This window comes from Brachycentrus maculatus, unplaced genomic scaffold (assembly GCF_059751285.1).
Source record: "Brachycentrus maculatus isolate JH-2025_06_01 unplaced genomic scaffold, ASM5975128v1 h1tg000255l, whole genome shotgun sequence".
NCBI lineage: Eukaryota > Metazoa > Arthropoda > Insecta > Trichoptera > Brachycentridae > Brachycentrus > Brachycentrus maculatus.
In genome coordinates, this window is record NW_028281006.1 from 346,487 (window position 1) to 372,216 (window position 25,730).

A 25,730-nucleotide genomic window follows, 5' to 3' on the forward strand; every position below is an offset into this window, starting at 1 on the left:
GAAATATTCCGAAGCATCCGTTCAATGAGGAATTCGCTTCCTCGATATCCATTCGATCGTTCCTAGTTACATTATATAAATATGTATGAAATAAATTGTAATAGTTCGTTAAATCAATTATGCTTTGTAAGTGCCGACAGAATTTAATATCTGGCCTCCTAGTGACAGTCGTATCTTCATTCTTTCGACAGTCAAACGTTTTTAAAATCTGTTTTATATCTTTACCCACAAACGAGTGGTTGTAACCTTCAATTCGTGATAATCGAAAATTCCAATTATGAAACTAAAACTAGTTCATGGTTATGAAATTATTATTAAATTCAAATATTAGTTATTATAGGTTCTGCACTAAAACAATACGTTTTTTTATATTATTATAATATATTATATTAATAAAATGATGCTATATTTGCAATACATGTCCTTTATTTTCATGCTCCCTAAATTACTAAAAATTGTCCATCATTCTGGAATATCTTGAATGATTCCTCGTCAGAGCAAGAGACCCTTAACACAATTTACAAAAAATAATACTTACTGTCCGCAAGATCTTTTTAAAATCGTTTCTTTAATCAATGTCAGAAATACTAATAAAAACATAAATATATTAGAAAGTATTTAAAGGGTACCTTCATAATTGTAAACGAGTTATCCAAAGGTTAGAACAATATTTAATAGTAAAATTTTCTTATTTTTCCTCCGCGAGGCAGTCATAAGGGTTGTAAAATTTGAATGAATTAATATTGAAAGCTGTCCCACCGCATGCCCAGATCTGATCAGAAGCATCTAGGCTTCCTGACAGATCTGCGAATTCCGAATGAATTAAAAGTATGTTTAACATCGAGTGATTTTAAAACAAAGTTACATTTTAATTATAAAATGGAAAATCACAAAGTTAGTGCTTCAAATATAAATTATAAAACTTTATTTATTTTTCGCTTAAATAATATCAATTTATTTTATTAAAATATATTAAATTACAGAGGATCACACACAGGAGGATTCAGTTTAACAAATTTCTAACTAATACGCTCGATTGACGAACAAATATGCCACTTGAATTTTATAGCAGGAGTTCTAGACCATCTTCGGATACAGAAACTGATGAAATCAGGTTGTGAATCGTACTGAAATGAAGTCTTCAACGTTATCAATCATTTCCTGAATACCTCTCATTGGATATTGTTAGCATTTGAGATACGCGCTTTTTATTCGATTAAGTTGACAATGTATCATAATTAGAGACTGAATAACTGTATTTTTTTGTTATTGAGTAATGCGGAACTATTATACTTACATAAGTTCATTGATCGTCGAATCTGTGAATATAAGAAATATGAAAAACTTGCAAATATATTCGATAAATGAATACAAAATACACAGAAGTACTGAATTCATATTTAAAAAAATATATATATCTTCGTCATGATCTCCCTTTATATCGGAAAAGAGAATATTATATCCAATAAACAAGTTTCATCAATATTTTACAATAATATACACATATCACTGAAAAATGTAGTGCAAAGTTGAATACAGAATTTAAAAATTGTCTCCCAAGTGAGATAATATTTTATGCTTAATCTATTTTTTTGGAAAATATGTTTTTCCCCATTTAAACTATTTTTTGTACAAGCATTTATGACGCACTTTTTTCAATTTCAAAGTATACATTTGTGTCCCAAAGTTTTTTAATTTTTTAAATATTTTACATATCAACTAAATTTTGACTTGTAACACAGATGACATATATTTATTTTTATTTTTTATATAATTAAAAAAAAATGGCTTAAAAATCATTTAAACCATAAAATATCTTCACCTTGTAGATTGTTCATTTTATCAGCATTAAAATTAAACAATTTTTTGTGTTTTTTTTGGTCACCTTGTAGAACCTCTCCTTAGCGGTAATGCAAAATGGCTAATAAGGCAAAGAGAAGAAAAGTTGATTTATTTGATAATAACTCACATAATATTTAATTTTCACTTATTTATGGTTGTGAAAAATTGCCTTTCTTTGTACTGGTAACCGAGTGCGCTAGTCCTAAAGTCAAACATGTACAAATATTTCATCGGACTAATCAGGGGTCAGCTAACCACGGGTCGAGAGCTAATGCTTGGGCTTGGGAAAATATTTATTCTGTGGCTACTTTTTTTAAATATGATGTTATGTTCAAGAAATATACGAGTTTAATATCAAAAAAATAAACAACATTTTGAGTGTGTCCAAATACCTGTTCACAAATCTGGATTATCTCTAATTATGGGCGTTATTTTTCATATTATTAAAGAGTTTCTACCAAAAAAATGCTTTTTTCATCTCATCAAAAGATGTCTCTGGTGAAATTCTAGTGATTCAAGTACTATATTTCGAAATCGAACCATATATGTAAATAGAAGTTCTAAGAATTTGAGTAGAGTGGTTGTCAATCATAGTAAGAATTGGTGAATGTTACCAAATAAAGTGATCAAATAAAAATAAAAAGGGGTCAAATAAAAATAAGTATGAAAATGGTATTTTCTGGCGTTTCTCATATGTGTGATTATAATCCAGAGAAATCTCACATACTAATATAAGAGTTTCTGCTTAATAAAAAGCTTCTTTACATCTCACCAATAGATGTCTCTAGTGAAGTTCTAGTGATTCATGAACAAGGTTTCTAAATTGGTTCATATATATAGAACTTCCAAGAATTTGAGTAGTGCGGTTGTCAATAATGGGTAGAATTGGTGAATGTTACACGTGTGTAAAGTGATCACTTAAACCAGCCTATGACGGTCGTAAGCCCCGTAAATACCCAGACTTCCATATTCTTCTTCATCTTTGATGAGATATCAAAAAATAATATTAAAATAAGTATATTAGATTTTTTCACTCTTAACATTTATTCAATACTACCCTGGACTGGTACCTGAAGCGGAGGGCTGATCACCTTTCCTTCATGTGTTAACGATGAAGATAACACTGCGTTTATATGATGCAGTGCCTTATGCACCATCGGGTGCGAATAAGGGTTAAAAAAAAGAATTTTATCACTTAAAGCAACCTATCGCGATCGTAAGCCTCGTAAATGCCCAGACTTCTATATACTTCTTAATCTATGCGAGATGTCAAAAAAATAATATTAAAAATAACTTTTCTTTCATGTAATTACCTATTACAATAACTTCTCATCGATTAAGTGCAGTGCCATGTACGCCATTTGGTGCGAAAAATATCTAAAAGAAGAAATCAACTGCAAAAATTCTATTAATTTTGGTTGCGAGGTCGAATATTCCAACGTTTCAAAGAGTTTTTTTTAAGTGTTTTATTTACAGTTTTACAACTTCGGTTCTGCCTAATATTAAAAATTGGCAAGTATTGGATACATGAATAAAAAAGTTATCTCAAATTGATATGAAGCCATTATGTTTCTTGTAAGCGTATCAATTTTTGGTAAAATATATTTACTTGTTTAATGGTGCGTGAAACACGCTTAAGTTATCGTATTAAACGTAAGTTTGCCGATCCCTGAGCTAATATAATGGAAGTTAGTATAATGAACTTCTTGTGGCCACCAAACGTAATATGAAATATGGTTGTCTTTTTATCGTAAAGTCATCTTTAAAGGAGACATTTGACAAATAGCTTCTGGTATAATCTTCAAAGGTTACGATATAGAGGTGGACATAGTATAATACGTATAACTACACGGTATCAAATCCCGCACTTTTTGTACGAATCAAAAAAACAAGAAGGAAACTCTCGAATCTCTAGAGTAAAATATTTCATTCATTTGAAAAACTTCATACCTTGGCATGACCAAATTCATATCGATGATATAAAGGAAGGTATAATATTATATTTCAAACAAGATTTTTTAATTTTTATAAATGGTTAATAAGTTTAAGCTAGCTACTTTTTAATTAGTCAAAATATTGAATGATAAAATAAAATGCTTAAAAATATAGGAGATGGGAAAAGGGAATATGTATCAACAAAGGTGTAAGAATATTTCTCGTTAAGGTTTAAGTCACTTAGTGATTATTTCTATCTTTCTGTATATTTACTCGAATTAATACGAAACAAATTAATATAGATGTTACTACAAATGAATAAGTGCACGTGTTAGTTATGTATTTGGGATTAATTTGCGGAATACATGATGATAAAAATATAAAAATAGACAGGCGCTGTGGCGTAGTTGGGTAGTCGCTCGACTCCGAAACTGGCATCGCAGGTTTGATTCAATTTTTGGCAATTGGTCTGGGTGTTTGTGATGTATTTTTCACATTTACCTTCCATATCCTCACTATCCTACCAGCAGACAAACTTCTAAAATAGAGGCTTTGCGGGTTGTTTCTTTAAATAAAAAAATAAAAAAAGTCTACTTTTAAGTTTATAATGCAAACATGACTAGTTTGAAGAACTGCATTTTTTCTCATCAACCGGTGAAAATGCAAGAAACACCCACAACAAACAGGATCGATACCACACCGTAATTAAAATGATCCATTTTTTCTTTCCATGCTAAAAATAGGTATTTTCATTTTGCGAGAAGCATATTTAATTCATATAAATTTGTTTTACTTTATAGCCGAAAATATGACATTAATCGTTATTACGAGAATAACGAGTTATAAAATTAGGGTTTTTGTATTGTTATCCAATTAAAACCACGAAATATTATTCCTTATCGTGATAGATATCTTTGTAGAAACGAAAATTCAAAATGATTAGCGTCTGGACAATTTGGAATTCGTATCGGTTTAATATTCGTGAATTTTAGATTCATTCGGGCGATATAGTGACTGACCTTTCCATGTATAGAGGTGGCTAGCTGAAATACGTCAAATGTAAAGGGAATGAACAAGGAGAGGGAACGGGTGTAGACGGTAGATCAAAAGAAAACTTGAATCAACGACAATGGAAACAAAAAAATACATTAATAATTTTCAAAATTTATTTGATATAAATTTAATACGCATTGCAGAACCTTATTTTATATTATTTATTAATTTAGCATTTGCTTCGTAGAATTACATGACGATTTAAATATAAAAATAAAAGAACTTTAATTCATAAGACCACTTTTTGAGTTTATTTATTAAACACTACTAGTTTTGAGAACTACATGTAGTCTCATCAACACGTGTAAATACAAACTGAGTATGTGTGTTGATGAAAACATCTGTAGTTCTCGAAACTAGTCCCGTTTACACGAATAAACTGAAAAAGTGGTCTAATACAAGTGTTTATATTTTAAATTTCCTTAACGCAAATAGTTGGGAATTGGATCTTCACAGGAACGATATGCATACGTATGATACAAAGTTGAATCAAAAGTTCTTCAAAAGACCCATAGTTTTTCAGACTGATTAATCAACATCCAGGTTATACGTCAAACATAGGAACGTGAAATATGTACGTTAAATCTGGAAGGCACGCTTATTTTTAAACGTAGGTTCTCATTGATTGATCCTTTAAATTTACATGACATGTTCTGATAATATTTCATTTTAAATGACAGTAGTCATCATTTCATATTTAAATTATGGATATATCATTCATTTCGGAATTTATATTTTCATTGAATATTTTAATCGCGATGTCCAACACCCAATAATTTGTATCATTTAAATATTATGAGTGGTTTAAATATTTAATAATATAAATATCTGCCTACTAACAAGCACCCAAGATACGTAAGTAACTTTTGGTATAGCGTACGTAAATCGGGAAAATATTGTAGATTAAAAAGGTAAGAAATATAAACTGAGTATACTGTTATTTTTTTTTTAAAGCTGCAGTTCACATCAAAACATTACAGTTACATATGTATGTATTTCAAAACAGATTACATACATAAGTCATATATGTATCAAATATTCCCCATGAGTAATTTCCATTACTCATTTTGGGACATGAAATTAAGGTTAACAAGACTGAAACACAAATAAAAAATAAATAAAAACAAAACTAACACATGGCGAAATGTAAAATACACAACAATAAACGGGTATAGTAAAATCTGAGTTACGTAATGGAACCAAAGACGTATCTTGATGTAATATAAGTTGGGGTATTACTGAAAGCTCAAATTTTATTATAAAATAAGTGTAAAAGAAAAATCGATCAGTAATTTATAACTTGAATTGTCAAATGACGTTAAAAAATATATCAGATTAAATGAAATGTCGAGTATCATATGTATAATCGAATATGACAAATGGAGGAGTTCTTATAATGAAAATCGCTTGATCAGATAAAGCCATCGATTCCATATTATTTTTCATTGGGCTACAAAAGGTTGTTTTTCACCAGGCATCGATCACGTTACCAAGTTCACAAAGCGAGCACTTAGTCTATCGCACAATCTGCGATTGTTGCCTATCTCGGGAGTTCATTGGGCATTGAAGCGTCATTAGTGCGCAGACGCGTCCAGGGCCCGGGTCACCGTGGATGATGAAGACGATCTCGGCCCATTAATCACGAGGAACGGAGGACGTCCTACAATGGACACGATATTGACAGCAAAGACTTGTCTAAGATGAAACACGGGATGATTATTTTCACGGAAAATAAGGATATGTTATAACTAACTAATCAACTAACCGCCTCCGTAGCAAAATGGTCATCACGCTCGGCTATCGTACTGGAGGTCCTGGGTTCGATCCCCACAGGGGGTCAAATAAATATAAGTGATTTTTCACTCTAATATTTATCCAATATTTCCCTGTACTGGTACCTGTAGCGCAGGACTGATCACCCTTCCTTAATGGGTTAACAATCAATATAACACTGCGTTTATATGATGCAGTGCCCTATTTACCATTAAAGTGCGGATAAGGGTTTGAAGAAGAAGATGTTGATCAACTTACCATCATGCCGCTTCCCCACAGGGGTAGGAAAAGACAATATGATACCACCCCAATATGTCTTACTTATGTATATGTCTTCTTAATATGTAAACAATCTTCGTTTCTTCCACATACATGAATCTACTCATACATACCTTCCGATGATTCTGACTCCTGACCTGACCGCTTTTAAGTATTTGATAAAACCATTGTTATTTAACGAGAATCACATTGATTTATATGATTAGTTGTATGGATGCAAATATTTATTTCGACGTTTTCAGTGATCGGTGATATAATAGTATGCCCTCTTCCTTTGGTAAAACGTATAGTTTTTATTTTTATTTTTAATATCCAATATCAAAATCCATTTTTAAATAAAATTTACATATAATTCAATGTTTGGATGTTCAAAAAGATTATTAAACATTTTGCAAACGAGCCATCGTTACTTTCCAACTGCAAAAGTAATAAATATATTCTGGTGACGTGCTGTCATGTATTTTTGAATGTGGTTATGCAAATCGAGTGTTCTGTATTCGCCGGTCATCATCGATGATTGACAGCCATCTGTTATTTTCTGCATGCCGTTTACTGTATTATTTATGTATGAAACCCCCAAAACTTCTTGCGTAATGACAGTTTCCCTGGCGAAGGGTAATTATCGTTTTTTGTCCATTTACAATAATTATTGTAATTTCGATATTGTGATTTCTTTTAAGCGGATGAGATTGTGAAAGTTGGAAAAGTGATTGTGCAAGATACTTTTTTTGTTGAATTTCGAACTCTTGAATTATTAAAAAAATTAAATTTTAAAGTAGTCAGAATCCAGATTTCATCACTAGATGCTTCATATAAAAGTGGTATTTTAATATTTTTTATCATTATTTTGAATAAAATACTGATACAATGTGGCGAAAATATCAACCTTATTTTGTTTTATAATGTAAAAAACTGAGCGTATTAAAAATCTATGGAATTGAAAATTGACAAAACGTAAGTGTTCACTATAATATTTGACGTTTAACGAAACTCAGTATGAAAAGAGTTTAGGTCGATCGTGTATTCTACCCTTATCTAGCTATTATTTATTGAGTAAATTATCATTTCTCAGAAACTTTTGTGTTTAAAAAAAATCGTGGATGCAACCTTCAATCGTTAACCATAACAAAATTTCAAAAGAAAATATGTAGAAACTAGTAAAAACTTATTTTTTTTTGTACTTTCTTAATGCTTTAGAAAAACTTCGTTTAACGGTTAGTTTTGTTACTATTGCAAATAATATATATTTTGAGAATATTTTTGGATTCCTTGTCAATATTAGATGAAAATGCATATTATTTTATTTGTTAAAAATGTCAAAATACTAGCGATAACTATGCCAAAAATTACGAAAATGTAAGGAACAGTGATAGATCGAAGACAAGTGTCATAGTAGGTTTGCATTTTTTAAACTATTTTTTGTTACGTAAAAATTATCGGCACCAAGTTTGATACAATATTTCCATACGTCACATTTTGATGTGACATGGTAGTGGATCCCCAGGATTTTTTAAAATCTCTTTGTACCTACGTCAGTGTTACGAATATAGAGACTAAAGTGAGTAGACATAAATTGACATTTTATATCAGTAGGCATTTCAATTTTATGATTCATTACATAAAGTGTTGTAGGTTGTCAAAATATATTTTTTTTATCTCAGAATTGACCACTACCACCAGTGGTGCATCGGTCCAACGAGTGTTCCCTGATCTCATCTGATATCACTCCCGATGTACGATAGCATTGTGTGACACTTCCAATACAAAGGGTCCTCATTCAGTCTGTAAATCTGCTCTGTAGGTACGCCACAAGGCCACAACAATGTCTCTCCTCGCCAAGATCCCACCGAGATATGCCCCCTTTTAGGAGATTTATTAATCTCAGATCTGGGATCCATCTTTCTATGGCAGCACCTGGACCACTTATTAAGGTCGTGTGATTGAATGTCCCGTGCACCTTTTTAGTGAAATATGGAGTTTTTTGTTACAGCAATACGAAACAATGCGCACTATCGGGGAATCGCACTTTACTCGGAAATGCACGAGTACCGAATAAACATATTGTATTTTATGAAGGAGCTTTTTTATAGACCTCTTGAAAAATCTGTCATCTGAAATGAGTTCGTGTGAAAACGTAACTTGAATAAAACGGAGGCTTTTTACATGGGTTTAATTTAATCCTTAAATAGGTTTACCCACCGATTTTATAGACGATAATATTCAGTAGAATTCTTAACGTGTACTCTTATCTATGAAACTATTCATTCGAATTTCATGTTTCTTTGTATGCACAAGAGGTAGCTTTAGAGCAATTTTCAGCAATATTTTTTTAAATTAGTATTTTATTAATTAATTAATACCTCGTTTAAATAAACATAAGTGGTGTAAAATATATATATTGCAAACTAATACAGTTCATCTTATATTTTGAATATTAAAATAAAACACTGATTTTTTTGGGGATCTACTAAATTTTATATTTTTATTTTTAAAATCAAATAAAAATTAAATTTCTCACAAGTAGTTTGATAATGCCATAACAAGGCGAAACAACTGTCACGAAGGTTATTTTTATATATTTTTAATAAAAAAAATATTATTTCGCACACCTAAAAATCAGTGTGATTTAATGCCTTTAAGTATAAATTAGTTCTACAATTATAAAGTCTACAAATTAACGTCAAATCAATAAATACATTTATTTCTCCACATAAAGTAATAATTACAGTTCGTTTCCATTATACTGATTTACATTAATTTATTTAAACTTCATGGACAGAAAATAAATAAGTACATATTCATATTATTAAATTATTTGAAGTCCTTGATATATATACTTTTTATAATATAAATGAACGTCTCGTTCTACTCAGTGAGGGGTCCATAAAAAATATTTTGTAAAATCAGTAAATAAACAAAATCAAAGCATATTATTGTACATACAATATAAAACGAAACGTATAAAGCGCTGATTTTTATTTACGAAAAAATCACTTATTATCACAGTCAATCATGGAAATCGGACAAGGAACGTCATAATAAAACTGCATATATGTAAATTGATTTAAAAAAATTAAAAATATAATTCATTTTTGTAAAAGTTAGCAACGTACGAAAAACCCCAAAAATATTCTTAACTTCTTAAATTCATTGAATGGTACTTGAAAAGCTCTTTGTGACACGGATATATAATTGACTTTTGGCTTTTGGTTCTCCGATGAATCGATTCATCTAGAATGACATTGTGCTTTCCCCGCACTATAATCGTCCGCTCCATAGTGCGCTAGTCTCGGCTCGACATCCAAAAACGTACTCAAAATGTGGTTTTAATCAAAGACTCGAGTCCTGTGGGACAGCAGAAGGAGCAGGGTGGCATGAAGTGCTCGTAATAAATATCCCGGCGGGGAGCTGTCAAAATATTGCGATCCGTTCTCACACCGACAATGTGGACCGTCGAGGACAAAACCAAAACACTAACGACATTTTCTTTCACCTTTGATTGTCTCCTTTCAGACTGGATCCGAGAAAAAACCGTCCACGAGAGCGCCATATTGTTTTAGCCCTTGTCCGCGAACAAAGTGCTCACTCGCCCTTTGTCCGCATATTAACGACGGCTTTTTATTTTCTTTATTTCGGACAGAGGTGTCCAACCGATGCGGCGCGACGACTTCCACGAAATGCAGGGACAAGATCGTGGGATGTGATCTCTCACTTTTGTGACAAATAATATACGTCTTCGAGGAATTAATACATACATAACAAATGATTTGTAATGATTTGTCAAGGTATTATGATAAGTTAAAATAAGTTTTTATTTTATTTTCTAGATGTTTTGAGCTGATACTTTGTGGTACATTTTATAAACCTTATATAATTTATAAAACATAAACATTGTTTTCATCATATTAAATTATTTTTTTAATAATATTATTCAAACTGGTTTCGACAAGCAGCTTGTTTTCTATAGGGCTCGACACGTATGTACTAATGCATCCCTTATACGTATCCATCTCTGAGGAAGACAAAACCGGTTAGAATATATATACCGAAAAAAAGTGCTATAATACAAAATTTATGATTTATTTATTCCATAAAGTAAAAAGTGATTCGACTAAATATGTAGAAATACATATTAGAAATCATAATAAAAATCTATACAGGTAAACAATCTCGAGTACATTTGCCATATTTCTATAATATATATTATTCTCTGTAATTTTCATTTTCCTATCTATTATTCCTATTCTATTTACTTTTCAATATAGTAGTAATTATCTTCACTTTGAGTTCCTTTCCTTACGTTATCTGTATCCCATCAAATCTATACCACTCTTATATCAGTAAATCTAACTGATCCCTTGCCTTCATATAATAAAGATCAAGTTGCACCGAGTTTGATGAGGTACCCAACGCACCTTTGAGTGCGGATGGAAGCAAATATATTTCAAGAAATAAACAAAACAAATGTATGGTATTATGTGTGTTTGGGTCTTATTTTAATTCACACCAATGGATCTGGAGAACGAAGTAAAAAATATTTATTTTGATTTTTCAATAATTATTATCAGGTTAGTTTTTTATGGAAAGAAATCAGTACCTCAGATTTACAAAAAAAAGATAAATAATTAAAATACATTAAATGTGTATCTTTCAAGGTAAAACTTGGTTCATTTCCATATTCTCAATATATAAAAAATGATTGAAACGGCAAAAACAAACGGATATATATTCGACACAAAAATATATTGATCAGAAAAATTAATTTTATTTTGAAATATGTATATTATTACGCCTATATATTTAAAAATGTCACTCGAAGTACAAGAGTTAGTGTTCATGTTATTTAGAGTAAAAAAAAACAGCATTTTCGCAAATAATTAATTAGGAATTCATTAATTCCTTTGTGAATTAATGAATTGTGTGTATTTAAAAAATATTTTTTATCAAACATCTGTTTGTATTTTTCAATGTAATGTTGGAATTCACAACCTCTGATATATGGTTTTTAGCGATATTGCATGTAAATAATTATTTTTTCGGCATTGAAACTCGAGTACAGCGGTGGGCTCGAAAAGCAAACGAACCGGAAAACTAGAATAGGTGGAACTTTTGTATTCCACTTCTTTTAGGAGAGTTCCGACAAAGTTCTCCTAAATGACTATCGCAGTTTGCCCTTAGTAAAGCGTGTCCTTCCAAAATCTACTCCGGAGGTGTCCTTCGAGGATAAAAAAGGCAATAATGGATCCTGGATCCTGATGTCGGCACAGCACGCTGGACGGACAAGGCCGTATCCGCTAATAGCCCGCGAAAGTACTCCTGACTCGTGCAGGGTTGTATTTTATTCAAATGTAAACAAAAAATATAAAAAAAAAACAGCAGGGAAAGGATAACAATTGTTTTGTGTGAGCGTATAAAAGTAAATAAGCCATATTTTGTACTTATTTTTATAAATAATTATTTTTCGTATAAGTGTGATTTTTTTTAGTACTTCAACTATTTTTCAAAATTACCACCGTTATTTTATTGTATTATATGTTATGAAGTATAAGCGTTGTATAAAGTTAGTTCAAATTAGGTTGTTGGCAAATCACATACATGATCACATCTTAGTTCTGTCTATGGTATCCTAGGTTATATTTTTTTGTTAGTTTATATTACAATACTTCGATCGTACTTACATATGGGTTTTTTTTCCCTCAAATATATATTTATAATATGAAAAATTAAAGCATTAAATTTGTTGTGAGACAATTTCATTGAATGTTTGTTTTTATATTTATCAGAAAAAAAATCATTGTAATACAAATATTTCAAAAACATAATCACTGGCCATTCTACTTGATATGAGAAATAATGTTATTGTATGCAAAACATAGTTTTTTTTAAATTCATTTAAGATGCTGTTTTAATTACATATGGTGTTAGTCTCGTTAAATTCCTATAAACGTAGAAAAAAGGGCATCTGTCCGAGTAATTAAAGGTTTCATAATATCGGGTGGCTTTATTCCCTTTAATAAATCTAGGCAGACGCAAAGAACGATGTCAAATATATCTTCCTATCTATTCAGTGTAATATATGTTAGTATCGAATGTATTGTAGGGATTTTCGGATGGGTATCAGATATTTACTTTTATCCGATATTTTTATATATCATACAATATGCAATATAAAGCAAGCTCGCAATTATTCGCAGGTTTTCTAATCAGACTTCCCCAAATGTGATAAATCTCTAATACCTGTGACAGCCCTGGATCGCGCTAGCAGACGCATGTGAACACACGCTGTATAGCGGAACATCATAGAGGCGTATCCAATACGCATTACTGGACCAAATATCCAGTCTTGATGTCATACTAAAGTTAGTAGACACCATAAATGCGCACGGGCGGTGTCAAGAAATCACATTTTCCGTTTCTCATTCTTGTATTTAGCGCAATGTGCTGCCTGTGCTACTTTTAACCATCTATCTAGCCCTGAAAGAGAAAAGCGGACATGATATTTTTTATTGCAAATCGATTTTCGAATTAGTGGAAGTATCGCAAAATGATATACGGAAATGACTTCCATCAGAACGGTATTCTTAAAGACCGATTATTTTACAGTAATAATATCAACAAAGTTTTTTTCTGAACTTCTGAGTTATTAGAATAAAAACAGTGTGAGTAATTTTACTTTGATTATTTCATCAGTTAAAAAAACTGAATGAATAATAACCTTTAATTACTGATTATATCTAACATGACTTTGTTTTGTTTTGACTTTCTTGTAAAATATAAAATAGGATTCATCTGAAATCGTTACGGTTTCAGTATAATATTATAAATAATGATGTGTTTATTTATAAAGTGGGAAAAAATTCAAGCTAATTATCCGCATATCCCCAAAAATAACCCCGGTTGGAGAATATTATATCAAAAGCCTAAGTTTTATCCAAACAAACAGGGAATAAACTAAAAACTCAATCAGGCGTAATGGTATCAGGAGTTCAGGAGGGAGAGAAGAATGAAGGCACGTACAGATAGATAATAGATCGGAACAAAAAATATTGTGGGTATATTGCTTTCGACGATAATTATAATAAAAAAATCGACGAAAGCCAAAAAAGCAGCAACAACGCCAGACCCTCTCCACACAAAGCATTTATTGGCGGCCGTTGTTACGAAATGAATGCGCTTATGATCATCCTATTATATTTGTAAGGGAATGATAAGCGGGAATAGATATTACAAGATTCGGAACTGCAGGGGGGGTATTGGTTTCAAATGACCGCCCCCCCTCGGCCCCCGGCCCCATCGTACCGCAGGCGCTCCGGGGGGCCGAAGGACCCACACAATACACAAACAATAGACACGAACGATATTCCTCCAAGGACGAATCCGCTCATATGCATGCCTCGAAACATAGATATTAGGAAAGAAAATAAAGCCATACATATTACAATCAAATATGCATGCCTCGACATAGACATTAGGAAACAAAATAACGCTTTTCTTACTAAAAATATTCTTTTTTTACAAGTCGTAATGAAAACATGTTTTGCACAGAGAAGAGGGGTTAAAAATATAACTAAAAACATTCAAAGATGTTTAAAAAGAATAGGAAGGATATGTTTAGATGAGTGTACCATTTTCTATGTATATTACACAGGAATACCATAAATATTTATAGTTTCTGAACATATTTTTTTCTCGAAAAGTCATATGCCAAATGCCAAAGATAATGTTTTCCCCAAAAAAAAAACTGTAGTTTTTGTAAACCCTTTCAGTGAAAATAACTGATTTTCGGCTTTTAAAAATATCCCGTATATTTTTTGAAATTTTTTGCAACAACTGTTTTGCCACGTTCTTAATATGCCTAGACATGTACTTGTAAGGCGAAACAGCTGTCATAAAATCGATGCACGAATTCAAACCACAATTTTGTTTATTTTTACAGTCAATCTTCTCAGTAAAATCTCTTTGTGGTCCAAGTTCTTTGTTAAGACAGCCCTTTATTAATGAGGCCCTAAATTAAAAAAAAAGAAAACTAAGAACAATATTATTTTTATTGTTTAACACCTGTGATACGATTGGTTGGGGCTTTGTGTTACTAATTATTGGTAAAAAAAAATTGGAGGGCTTATTATATTGGGTGTATTGTAATGTTTAATTAAGTTCCAAATGTTTTTTATGATACAATGATTTTATATTAGAGAGATACAAGAAAAAACTACTTCCTTTACCTTAAAATACAATTTACTAAAATACAGTTGCGTATATTTATACCATGATACCGTGTCCTTAATACCGAGGAAAAGTTGGAATGATCAAATAGGTCAAATACTTAATAGGGGTAGGATTAATCGGCGGGATGTATAGGGAGATACATGAATCTGGAAGAGGCGAAGATTGTTTATGAAGACAGATTGGTGTGGCATTCTATTCTCTCTACCTACCCTTGCGAAGAAGCGGGGGGATGGTTTGTTAATTATTTAGTTTTTTTGGATTATTATTTTATTTATGTCCACGGCTAGAGACAAGGAATGGAAAAAGTCGATTTATTTGTAATTATTTACTAGATTATGTTTTTCACTTTTAAGTATATTCTACAATATTGTCAAATATTATATTTATAATTAAGACATATAAATTAAGTAGGTGTAAGGAAATGTCTTAAATTAACTCGTATAATACATATACCATCCCTTTATGAAGGGGAAAATATGAACGCTTTAAAAAAAAACTTTTTCGGCATGTCAGACTTCTAGTTCAAAACTTCTGTTATGATTATTATATGGATAAAACATTACGAAATTCTTTTATGATGTTCAGTTCGTACTTCGAGTAAGATCTGAACATTCTTTGTTAAATTCTCTAGAAATTCGTCAAAATATTTCCCTTTGCATTATACCTCGAGGGAATGCGATATTTAAACTTTCGGGCAACAAAAAAATAAAAGGCACAAAGAGTGAATAGAAGGTACGTGTTTGTAGAAATGCGTGTACTAACGTAATTCTAAGGGATCAGGCAGTGGCGGCCTAAAAGTACAAATAAGGGAATCAATAATATTTATCGCAAAAAAAAAGAAATATCTGGGGGTTAAATAATAAATATATCCAATGGAAAATTAGATATCCAAATCGTCGATCATCCGTAGCTTTTACTTCAAATTTTATCTGGGAACAACGGCTCACAGAAAAATAATGTATTCTTGATATGATATAACGTGTTAATTATTTCAAACACGTATGTATACAACATACGTCTTTTAAATGTTTCATATAGAAACAGGTTTATTAGTTTATTACAATACAATTAAATATATCGATTTTGCAATTTACTTAACTTTTTCTTGATAAATGGAACTATTTGTTTAAAAATATTTTGTGTTAAATTTCATAATGACATCGATACTATAAATAAAATAAAAACAAACTATAAATAAAGTGTGTCACTATAAATAAAAATAATAAGTGGTATATTCCAAAATAAAATATAACCACAAGTTATTACTGAATCAATTGATGAAATTATAAAATTTATTATAGGATTTATAACTCGTTTATAGTAACCAATTTCAATGATAGATTTGATTTAAAAGTTGAGATCTATCTAGATTCGTTTTTCGAATCATTGGATTTCATTAAAATATTTTTGTTAAAAAATCATGTATTTGGCATTTTCAGTACGGCACTGATAGTCTGTTTGACATCCCCAGACAATGGTCTTGTGGGGCTCGTAACTCAAGTTATTTTTGGAGAAGGAGAAAGATATGTAGGTGCCTTACACATCTATAATAATTACACATTTTCGAGGTGAAGAATTGACTATTAGTTCCCAGCCGACCGCAGACCGGGCCGCGGTGGGCGGCCGCTGGACCTGACCGGGGGCGGTCAGCCCACGTGGCCAGGTCACACGTCACGCGAGGTCACAGGTCGCGCATCACGTGTGAATGTCACGTCGCGTTACGTCACACCGCTTCGTGAACACTGCGCTCTCTCTCATCTCAATTAATAGCCCGGAGAAAGTCAATAAAAGAGATTAATTTCTTCCCCATTGGGGAATCCGAGGCTGTGTTATACAGCGGCATTCAGAAGCATTCCTCCAAGTTTAAGATAAATTGCAACTTAATTTTCTTTAAACATGGTCAGCACGCTCGGCTACCGTACTGGAGGTCCTGGGTTCGATTTCCAGGGGGGATCAAACAAATATTATTGCATTCTCAATATTATTAATATTTAAAGCATTTACTTTGCGGTTAGTCATTTTTACTTACCTATTTTTTTTTACAAAAATGTGAATATACTAATTTTAATATTATATACTCATATTATTAGCATTTTTGTAAAAAAAAAAAAAAAAAAATATTGTAGATTTTTTTTACACAAGATAACACTGCGTTTATATGATGCAACGTCCTATGCACCATTGGGTGCGGATGAGGGTTTGAGACGTGAGAAACGGGAGGTAAAAAGACTCGATTTATCTAAAATTCGAAGGCTATCTTCTTCCTGGACGACCCTCCAAGAGATGAGAGGAAAACTGCAGACGACAGTCTGATGATGATACTAAAGACCAACTGGCCCAAACCAAGAAAAATAATAAAAGTAAGCACATCAAAAGCCAGAACTTACTTCACATGAGTTAAATCTTGAATACTACAAAAATAGTTTGTTTGATAGCTAGTTTCCTCAGCGATTTATCTATTTGAGATGTGCGATATCCAAACATTATTTCTGTATATGTAATATACAATCCAGGTGGAGAAAATGGATTTTACTAAAAAGTTTCCAGGATCTTATCTTGGCTTCAAGCTCTTTTGTGTCATTCAAAGTCTAATCTTTGTATATGTTTTGTAGTCTAAATGAACACTGCTGGTGTCTTGCCTGATGTCTTGTAAAACAGACGAATGTAGTAAAAGCTCCCTAAAGTCGGGAGATACGTGATATAGCCATGCAAATCTCTTTATGAGCATAGCGAACTAAAACGCATTTCTTGGTGCCAGACACTACTCCGTTCGTTGCCTTATTTAAATATTTCTGACAAAATCAAAACATCGTAAAGCAGGGATTCGATTAAGTCACCTTTATTAAAATTATGAAGAAAGCTATCTAGAGCTTTTTATGAAATAATTGTTTTACGAAATTAATATACGTTTGCAAATTAAAAGCATACTATCTAATAGAAGCTAGTCAGCAAGTCAATTTAGTTACTCTGATTGCTCGAATGAAATATGTTACATATATCAAATTATTATTCCAGTCATTGTAACAGTAATACTATGCATGAATCTGGGAGGAAAAATCAAAATATTCGTAAGCTTGGTGGGTCAATATATGACTAGCACAATGTAAACACGACTTCTCTACTCAATTACTTCATATTGTTTGGGTGGGCTCGGCTCCTTATGACATTGACAAGATCTGTTGCTTGTTGCCCCCTGCCATACCAATAGCTATAACACTTGAATCCACAATCAATCAGGAATACATCATTAATCATCGATTTAATTAAACCGAGTACCTGCATGTATCTTTCTAACTAGAATCTTGCTCGACTTAAGATGGTTTATTCGTTATAATGCCTGGAAAAATGTTACCAGATTTGGATGGATGGTTGAATGTAAAACCATAAATTTTATCTCAGGCATCATGAAATCATATTATGTTCAGGACCCTCTTGTCCTTTTTTGTGTCATCGATATTTCATCAAACTTATTGTAGAAAAAAAGCGTTCATCCTCTTGTTGCGCATACTATTTTTTTACTAAGCAATCTCGGAAAGAAAGAAAGTATGGAGAAAGAATAATGCAACTTTAAACCTATAGATAAAGTATTACATTGCATCTTGCAGAATATTATATTCAAGTACTCTTATAGTATGAATAACTCGCATATTACGAAGTGACCAGTCGATGTTTATAAGTGAGGAAGATATTTATTGTGACACTGTATATATAGCGAGTGGACTAATCAATCGCAAAGTTGATTGATTATAATAATACCTATTAGCTTTGTACCGTTTTGTATGGACCATTATATTTTGTTTTCTATTGTGACAACTGGATATCAGATCGTCCACAGAGTTGATACATTTTAAAGCTAATGTACTCGCGTCTACCTAATAGTGGTCCATCTCTCCCAGGTATAAATCTACAAGACCCAGAAACGTAATACATTAAAGCGTGTCCATCGCCTATCTGTAAGATGTCAAAACTCATTTGAATAATTTAGAAAACGTCTATGTTATTTTGTTACTTCTTTTTCATGGCCGGTCGGTCGGTTTTAAGCTATAAACTTGGGATACTACTTGTTAGCGATAAAAGGGCTTTACAGTCGCATTCTCGATTCCTACTTCTCCGTGATGTAGACTTAACTTAATTATTTTCTTTTCCGGATTCGAAATAACGAAATCGAAGTTGAATTTTCTTTTCTTATTCAATTTACTGTTAGTAAAAAGAATCACTCTTTCATTTCGTCAGATCAACCCGTAGTATAGTGTATATATTTAATTATTTATTCGAATAAAAACATTAATTACAATAAAGCTCGGATCTCCGTCTAATTTGTCCTTCGCTTTTTCCTTTTCGTTCCTCGATCGATAAAGCTAAAATCGAGGACCATGTTTTTGTCAGTCCCAATTTTTTCCTGTTTATGACGGTACTACCATCGGAGTCTTTCATTATTTCTGTCACATTTGACCGTGCGAGTGGAGTCTCAGGAAGGTTATATCGACAGTTAAGCTTCTGTTTTTTCGAGTAAGGTCGTTACACATAATGGCTGCGGATGGGGGTCGGAATATAACGATCATATTCCGAAATTGCTGTCTGAGAGAAATGGAGGAGACTGGAATAAATGGATTCTAAGATGTGGTTAATAGTTCTTCAACAGTGGATAGAACACAAGAAGGTTCAGGAATATGTAACTGTTGTTCCCAAACGGGTTCAGATACATATTCCTATTCGGTCTTCCTAATGTTATTACAGTACGTCTATTATCTTGATTGCACGGAAGATATAAGTACAAATCTAAATCGTATTAAGTTTTATACTCCTTTTGTGTTTCGAAGTGATTTCCTTAATAAAGGTTTCTAAACTTTCTTATTACATTTCTTTTATACAGTAGACATTTTATGTTCGTCAATAACACACTACAGAAGAAAGACGAACATAATATGACAGTTTTTTTGAATCATCGAAATTACAATTTAAAAAATGTTTAGCGGCAGGAAATAAATAACAACCCGTATTGAAAAAAGAAGTCGCATTTTATTATAACTTTTAGCAACGTTTATTCAGTTGATAAATACTTTTTTTCACTTTTCTTCCGATTTACCTGAACTCGTTTCATCAAAAAACTTATCCAATTTAAATATAACTAATGTCTGTCAATCGGTGTAAATTTTACACTGGAAAAGACAAATAGGCCAAGTATTTTGGATTTAATTTCTACAAGTAGAATTTTACACCTTTACAAAAAAAATAATACAATTAAAATCCATGTAGGTAAAATCTATAATTTTTGACAAGAATTTAAACAATCTTTTTTTTTAAATTAATCAGCGTATTTTACATCTGTTAAAAAAATAATGTTTATAGAAATTTTGCAATTTTTTTTTAATTCGTCCCTATATTGTTTTCCACCTCCGTAGTGTAGTGGTGAGCATATTTTTGGCTACCACACTGGGGGTACCGGGTTTGATTTCCAAGAGGGGGGTTTAAAATAAGTATGTGTTTTTTTACTGTTATATATATTAATTATTATCCTGGACATAAAGCGCAGGGCTGATCATCTTGCCTTCATGTAATAAATGATCGAATAAATATTGTATCAATTCGATGCATTGCCCTATGCACCGTCGGGTGCGAATAAGGGTCCGTAGTAGTATATTGTTGTCTATATTTATTTTTTTAAATTTTTGTTACGAATATGGAGGTGGACGAATATGAAGGTTCTTTCTATGGAATCTAATACATAACATTACTTGACTCAGAGTCTGCCTTCCTTGAAGTTACGGTCAGCGTGACGGTATAACGGACCATACACCTTATTAAATTTACCAAATTAGTTCGGAATAATTTTCCATAAACTAGCGTGAAACGATTCGGTCTGTTATAAGTTATAAGTTAATGAATAATTCTTTCGAAGTAACGGTATAGCAACGCAGTATATTATAGGGTGTTTTTTTAAAGGTATACAATTCAAATTTTCCGCAATAAATTGATATTGGCACCCACAGTGTGGCATGTTGCGCCATTTTGTTGTTCAACTGAGGTACGAAGAAGTCAGTAATCATGGTTCTGTAGCGCTCTCCATTCAACGTAACATTCTGGCCGGCATCGTCATCGTCTAGAAAATATGGGCCAATGATTCCACCTGCCCATAAAGCACACCAAACAGTGACTTTTAATAGATGTAAGGGCGTCTCGATAAAGGCGTTTGAGTTTTCTTCAATAGCCATTTAACCAAAAATGTTCATCATCGGTGACCAAATTTAGCGTTGAAAAAGAGGATCAAGCTGAATATTGTTTTCGGCACATTCACCGAACCTACGATACGCATAATGGTCATTCAGTCTATTCAAAGTAAATTGGCAAAACGTATTGACTACAAATCAACTGTCAACTATCAAATTGACCGTCTGTAGAAACAATGTTCTTCTTCTTCTTGTACCTTATTAGGTACCACCAACGTTGGCGATCACTCTGACAAAGGCTTTGTGATCTTGCACCGTCAGGAACTACTCCTCCACTCCTTTCATCCCGGTCCAGTCGCGGATGTTGCGAAGCCACGATCTTTGCTTTCTGCCAGGTCTTCGGCGTCATTTTATTTTTCCCATCATTATAATTTGAAGAATGTAATATTTTTCTGCACGAAATACATGACCCAGATACGAAGTCTTCCGAACCTTGATATTGGACAACGGTTCTCTGTGTAATCCAGCTCACCTGAGTACTTCTTCATTTGTGACCCTATCCATCCAGAGAATACGAAGCATTTTCGGTGAAGCCACCGAATTCGGTTTATGTCAGTGTCAAGTATTATTTTTATTTACAAATAAATTAATAACAGAAAATAATAATAACAATTCATACAAAATTTCATAGTTTATTATCATTTGAGAAATTATGCCCGCAATTCTAGAATTAGGTTCAGAAAAAAGGGTGAATACTTGGGTGGAGAGTTGGATTCCTGCCCGTGTTAAGCTATTTAGAAAGTTCTCCTTATCTGTTGTCAGCGGACACTGAAAGAACGTTTGGTTTGCATCCCCTATATCTTGTCCACATACGCAATATGGTGATGTAACGCGCTTTATCTTATAGAGATGCACAGGCAGTGAGCAGTGCCCATACCTTAGGCGACATAACATTGAAATGGATCTAGACAAAGATCAGTTCCAGTACCAAAAAAGAAACAGTGTCGCCAGTTTAAATAGCTCTAGAAAAGCCCTAGAAAAAGCTCTCCAAAGCTCTAGAAAAAACACCCTTTGCAATACGTCCTTCGACGGCTCATGGAAAGAACATTGAATTAACATTCCTAATGTAAAATATTATTCATATTAACATAAAAATACATGAGCTGTTAAATTGGGCTCAGCGTCACACGCGAATTTCGTAACTGGTACTGAACCACAAAATGGCAAATCTACTTTCTGTGTAGCATAAAAATGACATTTGCGTTTCGACTGCTTTTGTCCCCCGCACAAAACTTAACTGTACGAAAACTGACTAATGACAACGTCAAATTTAGTAAACTTCTGACTAAACTCTACTTTTAATGTTTGCCATTCAAAATTTAGGTATTCACTTACATTCCGGACGGTTTTCGTCTACGTAATCTTGCTTTTATTTTAAAACAAACATTTCATAATTCCAATATTTTTAAGTATGTCTCCACTTAGATGTTATTTTTACATTTGACATCTCAACATTGATGAAGAAGATAATAGAAGTTTGGGTATTTTTTTAAAATATTTTTTTATTTTTCATTTCAAACAAAAAGAAAGAAGAAGAAGATATTTACAAATTGTAATATTGGCAAGTCTTAGATTGCCCAAGTTTTTGTAAAAAACATAAAATGAGTACTTACAGTAAAGGGGAGTTTTTGTTTGTTTTTGTTTTCTTACCTGAAATCAAACAATATCAACATTTTCCCAAAATATGGGTTCAAAACGTATAAAAATAGCCCCAAATTGTATGAAAAAGAAATACGATCTTATATAGGATAGAAAACAAGAGGGCTGCGGATAAGTCATGGCAATGGCTTGTGTAACTCGGTTATTTGGGCGTTTTTGATCAAAACACGCGAAAATAACATGAATGGTGGATATTAATTTTCACTCTTCTATTTCCAAGAGGATTTGGAAATAATAAGTAAATAGGATTTGTTATCTAAACGTAGTTGATGTTTTGATTTTTAATTAATTAGCTGAATTAAGTTCCTTGGTTGATGTCGCAATATCCGAGTTTTATAAGTTCGAATCCTGTCTTGCACAACTTGATTCCTAATTTTAATAATGGGTCTCTTAAGCCACAAAAATAGTATGAGATTGTTACATTCGCAAATATATTACTTATCTTAAAAATATATAAAACACAAATGACAGTAGATATATATTAAACATACATTGATTGGCAAGTAGTTCAGGTGAATCAAGTTTCAAAATAAAATTAACAATTTTGATTTTTGATAGTGTACACTCAAAAGTCCCACCCCCTCGGAAGTCCTCTCCCCTATACAACCTAAATATATCTAAAATTTGTTATGTTTAAAAGAAAACTGTCGAAGTCAAAAATGATAACCAATAAATAATCTACAAAATCGTGTTTATTTCATTTTGATAAACAAGAGGTTGAAGACTTATTCTCCCGAACAAAACTTAGTTTATTAAACGAATGGAAGTGAACCAGGTAGTTTTAAACTAAGGAAGTCACTCATTACAATAGAATTCAATAAAAATAATTCAAAAACAATAATTAATCAACAACGTACTATTTTCAAATAGAAATATTACAATTTTTATATATTTTTTATGTGCAAAACATTTAATTTATGTGATAAATATAACAAATAAGAAGATTTGTTAAAATCTAATGTTCTGGGAAAAAAATACAATGATTTTTAAAATTTTTCACTCATCAAAAACTGAACCGATATTAAATAACACAAAATATGATGTAATAAAATCAAAAGATATAATATTTGTTAATAAATACCATCTATTGTACATGTACCCATATAGAGAAACAAAGCTTCGAAAAATATTACATATCTAAGCAGAAGACAATCCTTTGATATTAATTTATCTAAACGAGAAGCGCATCATTATTTTGACTGATTGACTATGGATGAAGTGAAATTAGTAAAATCTTAATCAGTGATACAGTTCTAATGGGTGGTCAAGCGTGATTTTATGATTATTTAGAGATCTTTTGATTGGATATATGTATATAAATAATGAGTATGTAGATATGGGAAGATAATGTTGGAAGTTAAATAAAATACAAACCACGAAATTTAAATGAGTATAAAAAATACGAGTATAATAAAAGATGATAAAACTCTTCGTTGCCATACACAAATATTATCACAGGATGAAAAATTTATAAACCACCAAATTTTGTATTCATACCTTGAAATATTAAACATTTTTGCATTTTCTACACACACTTAGTTTTGATATAAAAGATAAAAAAATAACTTTTTGAACAAACGCAAATATTATTCATCTAGTTGCCTTTAGTTCTTCATATATCCCTGAATCCCAAATGAAAACAGTTTACTTTACACTGTAAAATTTTCACAATAAAAGTAATATTATTATTATGTTCCACCCTCCATCACAGCCGAGGAGAACATGATTTGATTCATTCAAGATGGACACTAAGTATTTGCACAAATACTCAGTTGAATAAACATTTTTTATACTTTGCTTTCTATAATTTATCTTGTGCAAGCTGTGGTAAGAAGAAAGATTACTTTTAATAATGAATTCCCAAAAGATAAACTCCGCAAGCAATTTTGTATGAAAGGACCGAATAAACACTATTGAAATTCTCATTGTGTTTCGGGGGACAAATGTTTTTTATTTTGTATTCAACTGTTTTTGTTGTTACAGTCCCTACCACAATATAGTTCCATCGTGATATTACATTTCACATGGCCTTTAGTATCTACTCACGTTAATTGTATTTTTATCTGTTAAATACTTTTTATACAGTGAAATACTGTATTAGAGAAAATAAATTTAAGAAAACTTCTTACGTCATCGATAATGAAATCATGTAATACTGCAACATTTTCATGGATTTAAATGGATTTCTAAAATGTTCTTTGCTGAGTCTTTGTGGTATATTTTATAAACATTGTACTATACACAAATATATAAAAACACAATCTTTTTCAGATACATTTTTTGTACTATTTTTCCAATCGGTTTCGATAAATACCTTGTCTTCTTCATGAATGAATGGATAGATACCTGGATAAAGATTGATTTAAGTTAAGAAATGATTTAGTTGATTTATAGGTATGAAATTAATTGTCAAGATTATTTAACGATTCGCGATGATAAAATACATAAAAACGTTTTTTTTGGTGCATAGTAAAGTTAGTTATGAATTTTAGAAAAAAAAACAAACTCATGATTTTAGATAACCACAGTAAGAAATTGGATTATGTTAAATAAATTCATATTTGTTTAAAATTAATAAAACACAAACATTGGTTTTAACCACATTTATTTTTGATACTTGTATTCCATCTGGTCTTGTCATATACTTTTTCTTCTTCAGGGATGGATACGATTCGCATTCCTAAATAAAATAAATATGGTTCAAAACAATATTTCTATTTTATCAATATCATAAAG